The sequence below is a fragment of the Ochotona princeps genome, chromosome 2 (genome assembly GCF_030435755.1).
Source record: "Ochotona princeps isolate mOchPri1 chromosome 2, mOchPri1.hap1, whole genome shotgun sequence".
NCBI classification, from domain to species: domain Eukaryota; kingdom Metazoa; phylum Chordata; class Mammalia; order Lagomorpha; family Ochotonidae; genus Ochotona; species Ochotona princeps.
Window position 1 is genome coordinate 96,281,244 of NC_080833.1, and position 6,807 is coordinate 96,288,050.

General features: G+C 44.7%; 1 long non-coding RNA gene across 2 annotated transcripts; it reads left to right on the forward strand.

The window, feature by feature from the left end:
* The first annotated feature begins 1,886 nt into the window (after positions 1-1,886).
* LOC131479595 (uncharacterized) lies at positions 1,887-5,715 on the forward strand. 2 transcript variants are annotated; one of them, XR_009244999.1, is made up of 3 exons: positions 1,943-2,108; positions 4,603-4,721; positions 5,196-5,715. It is a non-coding gene; the product is annotated as an uncharacterized LOC131479595 (long non-coding RNA). The 2 variants fall into 2 exon arrangements; XR_009244998.1 differs by having other exon boundaries at positions 1,887-2,108; positions 4,603-5,715.
* Positions 5,716-6,807: the final 1,092 nt, after the last annotated feature.

Genomic DNA, 6,807 nt, shown 5'->3' on the forward strand with positions numbered 1-6,807 from the left:
CACACAGAGCCAGCACTGCAGGCTGAGGATTAGCTTACTACACCATCACATCAAGTCCTAGTTTGGCTATGGCATTTTGAGTCCTGACTATTGTTGTCTTGGCAGAGCCAAAGCAAATGACTTTGCACACCTTCTACAGTCCACAAACCAGACATTCCCCAATCCTAATCCTGGATTTATTTTTTTAAAGACTTACTTATTTTTATTGGAAAGGCAGATATACAGTGAGGAGGAGAAACAGAGAGGAAGATCCGTCTGATGGTTCACTCCCCCAGCGGCTGCAACGGCTGGAACTGAGCCAAACCCAAGCCAGGAGCTCTTCCAGGTCTCCCACGCAGGTGCAGGGTCCCAAGGCTTTGGGCCATCCTCCACTGCTTTCCTAAGCCACAAGCAGGGAGCTGGATGGGAAGTGGGGCAGTCAGGATTAGAACCAGCGACCATATGGGATCCCGGCGCATGCAAGACGAGGACTTTAACCACTATGCTATCGTGCCAGGCCCTAATCCTGGATTTAGATAGGAAGGAACTGAGTGTTATTACCGAGTTTTCAGTGTGGGCAGCTAGCTGGCCCCACTTTACATAATGGAGCACATAGGAAGATTCCTACCAGGAAAGTTCTGTTTGAGCTCTGTCAGGAAAGGTTGAGTTTGAGTGAGCAGCTTCCGGGCAGTTTGGATTCGTGATGTGAGTTAGGAGTTGCCATCAGAACAGGGTGGTATTGAAAGCCACAGCCTTGGATGTGGTCACTGAAAGGGGATTGGGTGCCCAAGAGCCAAGGTCAAGGCTTCAGCATTCATCAGTGAACCGAGAGCCGTTAAGGAAAATTGGAAAGGAAAAGGTTGCAAGGTGGGAAGAGAAACCCACGAGGAGCATGGCTGTGGCGGGAGTGCCCGATCATGCAGGTGCAGATGCTGCGGAGGAGAGGAGCACTGTCCAGCGGGCGCCAAAGAGCCTTCCAAAATGGACACTTCCAACGTGAGTTACTGTGATGCTCACTTACGTGAGAGTAAGCCCAGGAGCCACTTGAACCAGTACAGGATGCCAGAAAACGTCCTCCGCCTTCCATACAAATCTCTGGGGTAAAACAACTGATATTCCTAAATGCCTTTCTCTTTTTTTACATTTAAAAACTTTTTAATGATTTTTTAAAATTTATTTTTTCGTAATACAGTTCCATAGGCTCAGGGATTTTCCCTTCCACCCTCTCCATTCCCCCCGCCCCTCACTGTTTTCCAACGTCTTACAATAGTAGAGTCCTTCAGCACTAACCCCAAGTCTAGCATTCTGGTATTTAGTGTATCATAGCATCGTAGATATAAACAATGATAGAAAATGCATAAGTAAACAAAGATAGATAGTCCTGTATCCTATATATTTAACAGTTTCATCGGAAGTCCATGTTTTATTCGGAAGTAGAGATACATACTGCAATGTATCTTCACTTCTTGGTATGTTAGTCTCCATTATACAGTTCACCTATGAGATTGTAAGTCTATACATGTTTACCTACATATCTATTTGTTTTCTGTTTTCCATGAAGGTTACCTTCTAGCAGAGAGAACATATGAAACTTGTCCTATTGGGATCAAACACCCTGTTGAAAGAGCACTTCTGGATTTGCCTCTGGTTCTGGGGTTCTATGTGTCTTTTGCTGTCTTCTAAGCGTGAATCACAGAGCTATAAATACGGCCGCTTCCACATACAACCAACTCACACCATGTGTAATGTGTGTGTGGAATGTAATGCACCCTATAGGGCTGTGAACTTCACAGAGGGAAGCGCTGCCTCACCCTGCCCTGAAGGTCCATTTTAAAAATTCCCTTGAATTCAAATTACCTTCATTTAGACAGTTTCATGCCACGCCCTTCCTGATAACATTTGCCAATGCCACTGGGAGTCCTTGCTATGAGTTTAAGGTGTGCCTGCAGGTTTCCAAAGGGCTGGGAGGGTTGCCTGGTTGGACCCGGGTGGCAGCCAAGCCTGAGGTTTCTGCCTTAGGGTTGACGGTAGGTAAAGTGCTGTGAGCCTGCTCGCAGCCCTGCTCCTGTAGCTGTTCCAATCTCAACAAGCCTGCCCTTTCTTACCAACCGAGATGATTCTCCACAAAGGTAATTTTCTGCCTCTCTGGTTCAATTCAATTTATCTTTTTAAAAGCAATTAGTATCCCTTTAGAGTTCCTTTATATCCGACTAATTGTACCTTAGTTCACCAGTTAAGGTTTCTCTGTATCCATTGAGGTAGCTACAGTAATATCTAGTTAAAAGTCCAGGGCAGACAGAAAGGCACATTTTAGGGTACTGACTGTCTCCTTAGCTTTGGGAGTGTTTACATCTTCCCCAGTGGGGGCATGTCCTTTCTCAGAGGATCTGTTTTGTTTGAAGCTGTTCTGAGAAGGGTGTGTTTCCAGTTAACTGAGAATCAGTGTGACTGGAAACTAGCACAACGAAAGGACTTAAATATTAATTAACACAAATTCCACTGCTCATTGGGAACAAGTCAGTAGGCTCAGAGCTGGTAGTTTTCCTCTGTAAACCAACACTACTTGTTTATTTAAGGCCAGTAAGAGAAGCTGGACTCGTCAGCACATTGACCTGATTAGACAGATCTTTTTCCACAGCAGGTAGTTTTAGACAAGACCCAGGTGTGACGGAAAAACAGCTGGTCCTAGAATGGTCTTTGTTTGTAGATCAGTAAAAAGAGTCATTGAATTTTAGAGTTCAGTACCCAGGACTGGCGTCGTGATGCAGTTTGTGAAGCTGCTGGCATGCCAAATTGGTTTAACTCCAGCGTGCTCAGCTTCCAAACCAGCATCTGGCTAAATGAGCCTGAGAAGGCAGCAGATGATGGTCCAAGGGACCATGGGAGAACCCGGATGGAGTTCCTGGCTCCAGGCTCTTGGCTTTGACCTGGTTATTGTGGCCATTTAGGGAGTGAACAAGAAGATCCTTTTTGCTCTGTGTCTTCCCTCTGTCACTCTGCCTTTCAGATAAGCAAACAAATGCATAAATTCCCCCTCCCCCATAGAGATTTAACTGGTCTTGTGGGTTGCCTAGGCGTTGCGACTTTTAAACTCTTTTTTGTCCCATTCTGGGTGGTAAATGGAAAAAGGTAACTGAGTTGTAAGACACATAGGGCATACTAGGATACTTTTAAAAGTTCACGGAAAATGTAATTAAAATATGGGTTTATTTCAGTGGAAAAATAATTGAAAAACATGCCTCTACAGAGTCTTAAAAAAAAAAAAAAAAACGCATGTAAAATGTGTATTATGAAAAACCTGGGACCGGCACAGTGGCATAATAAGCTAATTCTGCACTTGCAGTGCAGGCGTACATATGGGTGCCAGTCTGTGTCTTGACCATTCCATTTCCAATCCATCTCCCTGCTTATGGCCTGGATTATAAGGATGGACCAAGGCCTTGGGACCCTGCAGCCAAGTGGAGACCCAGAACAAGCTCCTGGTTCCTAGCTTTGAAATAGCCCAGCTCTGGATGTTGCAGCGATTTGGGGAGTGAACCAGCAGATGGAAGATCTATCTGCCTCTCTGTCTCAAGTAAAAAATATAAAAAAAAAATCTTTGAAAAAAAAAAAGAAAACTGCGTGTATTTCAAAATTGTTTTCCCTAGAATGCATTTTAATTTCATTCCCCACACATTTTATGAAGAGCCCTTTTGTTTACAAGACATTCTTCCCTAATCTGTCTGACCTCACCTATGACTGGCATGAATTCTTGAGCTAACAGAGATTTACTGCGGACCACACCTTGGGGGCTGGCACATCACCTGGCGCTTGGTATTCCTCTAGTTATCTGCTTCCCTGCTCCGGCTCCTGCCTGCAGTTTCCTGTGAATGCAGACCTAGGAAGCAGCAGCTACATTAGCTCAAGTAATTGGGTTCCTGACCCACGTGAGAGACCTGGGTTGCTAGCTCCTAGCTTTGGCCAAGCCCAGCCCAGCCCAGCCCTGGGCTCTTGCAGGTGTTTGTGGAATACATCAGCAGATGCGCAATCTTTCTCTCTCCATTTCTGTGTCTCTCCCTCTCAAATAAATTGAAAAAAAAAAAAAAAAAAAAAAAGACTTCTTTTTCAATATATAACATAAAGCATTTTGTTTTTCTTTGGTGAAGAGGGCCTGGGACAGATATCTTCTTAGCTCCTGGACTGGTCTATTCATTTGGTAAACAGAGAATGCCTTGCAAAAATGGAGACTGTGGGGCTAGAAGAATGGTTTCATCTCCCAAACAGGATTTCTGAATGGCAAAACTCCCATGGTCACAAAAATTACCAAGGCCTCGGAGGAGCACATGCTTAGAACTCCTTTGGAACTCTCCATCGAATGGGTAAGGGTAGGAGGCCCAGGGACAGCTTGGCAGGAGGACAGCAGCTTGACACTTAAGCTGCAAGAGAAGGCAGAGGGACCCCAAAACCCAACACCATGAGGCTAACTGCAGCGCGCATGATGTTTTGATTTGGGCAAGAGCTCCGCCTTACTCTTCATGTCAGAAGGCTGCTAGGTGGAACAGCCCTTGGTGGCCTAGGTCTAGTGTGCTGGTAAGTCCTAGAATCCTCTTGCATAGTTCTGTTATCTTGTTTTGTTTTTGCCAGAAGGGTCCAAAGTCTAACAGGAAAGATGATAGAACCAGGAGCCTGAGTCCCAGCTGGCTACCTTCTCTCCAATTCCATTCACCTGATGAAATTGAAAAGTCCTTCTGTTCTACCCAGTGGTGAGAAATAAAAAAGCAACTCCCTTAACCTGCCTGACCGGTTCTGAGACCTGAAACTTGGCCAACCCCTTTATAGAATATATAACCCAGGATACCAGGCCCAGCCCAGAGCCGTCCGCTCTTTGTTCCTATCAGCATGGCAAAGCCCATCGCCCACACCACCTGCCCACCTTCCACTTGCCTCTCTGCAGCAAACCCTAAAGATTTTAGTGTCTATTGGCCCTTAGGATCCAGGCAAAAGCAAATAGTTTTCAGAGAAGCGTTTTGTAGTGACAAAGAACAGGCACGGGTGCATAAGTGAATGACAATCGCAGAAACAGCCAATTAACTGGTGAATCCCTGTGGTCTGCGGGCTCAACCAGGAACGCGTGCGGGAGGCAGAGAAGCAGCTGCAGCCCAATTAAACTCAGGAGCTGAGCTACCTCGGGAGGGTTCCAGCTTCTGGTTTACCTAAACAGATCTGGTTTCTCGCAGAACTGGGGGAACTGCTGCACACAGACGCAGATGCTGATGCTCGCCCTCCTCGTCACTGCTGGCAACTGAGCTGGAATATTCATGGACGCAAACCGGGAAGACGGAAGGGTCTCTAGACTCACACTTTTCCTGGCATTGCGGTAGCAGAGAGATGGTGAGTGTTGGCTCCTGCAATCGATCAGCCAGAAGAAACTGTGCCTGTGCCAGGCCCCCGTGGAGGAAGACACGATTCCAGAATTGGCACTCAGTTTGCAAGTCTCTGAGATGCCAGCTGATCCTTTAGTTAATGAGCCCAGAGCATCCAAACCCCCCTATTATGGAACAGCTCCGACTGAATGATGATACTAGGCAACCCTGGGCCTTGGCCATCCTCATCGGGGCCCATGAAGTAGTTCTCTTTGTGTCTGTCATGTTTGAGCTTTCTTCCATCTGGGATGAATTTTCCAACTTTACTTTCTGATCGAAATATGGTCTTCTTCTTCAATGAATAAACACCTATTAAGGGCTTGTTTCCCACCTACCTCGGAGTCCTTCTTTCTGGTCTTGGACTATTTGGGTCAGAATAACCTGGGCTGCTTAATCAAAGCACCCTTCGTCCACATCAGATTCTCCTTGGTGTCCCAAAACCTGCAATGATTTTGAAAAAGGAGCATTTTTTAAAAATTATAAAAGTCATTTGTCAGGAACATGTTCACCAGAGACAAATGAAAAGAATTTGATGATGGTCCTTAAGCATCCATCACTCAGCTTTAATAGCTATCAATGTTCGCCATCTTTTAGTTCAATTTATTCAGCTATGCTACTTTTTCAGAGGGGGAGGGACTGAATATTCTAAGTGAACCCCAGATATATTAACCGTTCAGACATCAGTTGTTTGGTACATAATCCTGGTAGGTAGGAATATTTTATTCCTTTAACATTACCACAAAGCCATCATCATACCCAACATTCACTATTATTGCTCTGTTATCAAATTCCCAGTCTGAATTCAGTTTTGCATAATAGTCTCAGAAATGGCTTTTGCATTTGGTTTGTTCAACTCAGCTCCAGAAATAGCTCCACACTGTGTTTGGCTGGAATGCCTTCTAGTTTATAATAAGCCTCCACTTTGTTTTAGGTCCATTTGTTTATGAAGGAAATGATCACGCCTCCCATCAAGTTCTCCATGTTCTGGGTTTGACTGAGTGTGTCCTCTCAGCGCTGTTGGCTCTACCGCGTCACTTGCTTTCTGAAAGTCGATGGCGAGCTGCTTGATTAGAGTCTATATGTTTTGGCAAGAAGTTACAATCGACCAGTGGGTTCAAGCGATGCCAGCCTGATCCAACCCTGATACAGTTTTCCAGCAGCATTTTAGTTCATGGTTTTGGCAGACCACTGGATCATTATCTGATTGTATTATTTCATGGTGACTTTTGTGTAAGTTGGATAATAAAGAGATATTTTATTCGTAAATCTTTGGTTATATGTTCAGGAAATATGAAATAAAAGTCTTACTCTTTTTAAAAATTTATTTTGTATTTTTATGTTTGTCAGAATGATGGATGTCCTATTGTTCCCCAATTAAATCACCAGTTAATTTTCATTGTGGATGAGAACATTATGAACTCATTGG